At 41.5% G+C, this 3,265-nt stretch overlaps 1 pseudogene; it reads right to left on the bottom strand.

Moving 5' to 3' along the window:
- Positions 1-751: 751 nt before the first annotated feature.
- LOC121528613 lies at positions 752-1,271 on the bottom strand (annotated as a pseudogene).
- Positions 1,272-3,265: the final 1,994 nt, after the last annotated feature.

Genomic DNA, 3,265 nt, shown 5'->3' on the forward strand with positions numbered 1-3,265 from the left:
AACAAGCATATTGTCAGGGAGAAGGAAAATAGAGAGAGGAGGGTCAGCAGGTGCGTGGGATACAGTGGGTCAGCAGGAACAGGAAATTAATGATGTGAATCCCACAACAAAATTAAGGCCAGGACTGACAGTGTAGAAGTACAGTGTCCAGCATCAAAGTGGTATTATTCTCTAGTCTTCTGAACCATACTATATCAAACATAGAAAACTCATTTTACCACATTGTAACATAATGTGTTTCATTATTATACTAAAACATATTGAACCACATTTTAACACTGTATACTGTACTGTACCGTATCACATTGCATTGTAACTTATTGTATCATAATGCATCAAACTATAATATACATATATCATACTAAACTTTAATATGAAGGTGCCCTTCCATTCATTTGCAGCTATAACAGCCTCCACTCTTCTTGGAAGACTATCCACAAGATTTTGGAATAGTGCTGTGGGAATTTGTGCCCATTCATTCAGTAGAGCATTTATAAGGTCAAGCACTGACATTGGACGAGAAGGCCTGGCCTACAATCTCCGTTCCATTTCATCCCATGCTCCACGTGGTTGAGGTAAGGCCTCATACTCAGACTCAGCCATATGACTGCCAAACAGAGCACCGTGATTCGTCACTCCATAGAACACATTTCCACTGCTCCACAGTCTTGGCGTTGGACTTGGGCTTGGCTTGCATGAAGCTGCTCAGCCATGGAAACCCATTCCATAAATCTCCTATTGCACAGTTTTCTCACTTATGTGGGATGTTCTTGTGTTTCAAATACATGGGCCAGACGTGGCCATCGAACAGGCCGGGTGGCTCTGGCACCGTGTAGTTCCTAGAGTATCTCCTCTTTTTGCATTCTTCATATGGGATGGAAATAAAGTAACGTTGGTTCAGCACGTCAATCAAAGGTTCGTAGGTGTAAAGCCGAAAAACCTTCCACAATAAGGATGTAAGTCTCCTCCTCCTTAGTGTCAGACTTTGGGACGACCTCAGTGTCCAGGGTGTTATTAACGCCATGAGATTTCTCAAACTTCACCAGGTTATCCAACCATTCGTAGATCGTACTCATCGTGGCGTCCATGTCCAGAGCATTGATGACATCGCACTGCTTAAAGCCATCTTCACCAACTTCAGTCTGATCGTGGGGCTTGAAGAGGTCATCCTGGTGGACCACACAACAGTTGGGCAGGTTTTTGATCAGTCTGTTGGTGAGGGTGGTTTTCCCTCCACTGGTTACGGCGCCGATGCCGATGATGTACTGCATGATTTCAGAGCTTGTTAGAAAGTCGCCCAGAGTTCAAAACATTTTAAAAAACGGTCAGGGATCGGAATGATCAGACGGGAAGAAAGCTTGAAAAGAGAAGGTTGCAGCAAGAAACGTCAACTACTCGATTCCTCCATGGCACTTGAGTTGAGTGAGTAAGGGTAAGTGCAGGGACGGAGGTGTTGCTCGGACATAAATTTTTATGATATCAAGCTGTCTTGTAACATATTGTATTGTTTTATCCGGCATTGTGTTGCACTTTATTATACTGTACCGCACTGTAACAAACTGTCTCATATTGTCGTACAATCATGTGGTACATAATTGTACCACATCATATTGTACTGTGCTATCTTGTATTGTATTGGGGCTTCACAATGGTGCAGTGGTTAGAACTGTCACCTCAGCAATAAGGTTCCTGGTTTTAATCTTGGTTATCCAGAGTCTTTCTGTATGGAGTTTGCATGTTCTCCCCATGAATGCGGGAGTTCTCTCTGGGTATTCAAGCTTCCATCCACAGTCCAAAAACATTCTCGTCCATCTTATTAGGGGCTCTAATGGCAGTAGGTGTCAGTGTGAGTGGGACTGCTTGTTTTCCTCCATGTACTGAATTTGTGATTGAGTGGTGAACAGTCCAGGATCACCTCCCTACTTGCCCAATGACACCTGGGATCAGCTCCAGCCCCCGCAACCCAAAACAGGACAAGCAGCACAGATAATGGATTGCACTGTTATGTTGTACGTTCCCAAATATATCTGAAAATAAGATGTCCCACAGCCTTGATGTTTTTCAAGGCTTTAAACTTTAACACTTAAAGTGTTTATTCTTTATATAGATTAATCTTGATGTTTACCTGGAAGCCCAAGAGTGGAACTAGCCGACGGATTAAAGGCATAATATTTAAATGGCCTTAAAAGGTCCTGTTAAATCGTCTAAATAATGTAGCAGTGCTCTCAGAGGAGACAAGTATTTAATCCAGGGACCCTAATCTGTTCTAATCCAACAAAGCAAAGAATGCAATATGAATTTTACAGGAAACCTTGACAGATGCACTGCTGACTTCAAAGCTGGACAGACTGTGTGTGCAATTATTTTACACATTTTGTCATCCTTTGACCTTTTTTTAAATACTTTCATCTTTTCTGATCCGAAAATAATTTATTTCTGCACTGAAGAAGATAAAATGATCCCATAATTCATAGTTTTATAATCTCTTATGCAGTGAAAATTAATAAGGAAACAGTTTGCAGCGCTTCATTAAAGTGCTTTTGTATGACTTTGCTTGAGATTGTGAAATAATGAGACAATAATAATGATTAAATTACTCCAAGTAGAAGGTTCCCAGGAGGCCTCTTGATCAGATGCTTCAGCAACCTCAACTGGTTCATTTGGAAGCAGAGGAGGAGACACTCGACGTCAACTCCCTCCAGGTTTTTGAGCTCCTTAAACTCAACCAATGAGCATATTTATTATTTATGAGCAATTTGAATTAATAATTTTGCAGTATTAGAAAAACTCTGTCAACAGCAAAAGAAAATGAAATCAAAATCCCATTTTATTCATGACCTCTCAATCACTGAAACACATACAGTCAAATGAATAAGTCTTTAAAGTAGCAGTATTTCATTTAAAAGGCAGATAACCGAGCCTTTTCAGCCAAGAGACACCCACACAGCAGTCAGACCTCACTCAGACAAGTCTCAAAGCGCCATTGTCCTCAGACATTCTCTGCAGAAACCGTACTTTTTACATTTTAATTGAGAGCTCTGGATTCCCAGAAAAATGGTGGACCTCGTGGACCGCGCTTCTCATCACAGTGGCCTCGCAGCAGCGAGTGTCTACAGGGATTTATGGTGTGGGATTACAGACGTTCTTCTGAAGCAGCCAAGAGGAGCAGAGAGAGATGGAAAAAAAGAGGAAGACACCAGCTGGAAAGTAAAATATGGAAATCTGTCTCATGACTATTCTAGGAACCACATGACGGCAAAGCTAA

The sequence above is a fragment of the Cheilinus undulatus genome, linkage group 20 (genome assembly GCF_018320785.1).
Source record: "Cheilinus undulatus linkage group 20, ASM1832078v1, whole genome shotgun sequence".
NCBI classification, from domain to species: Eukaryota; Metazoa; Chordata; class Actinopteri; order Labriformes; family Labridae; genus Cheilinus; species Cheilinus undulatus.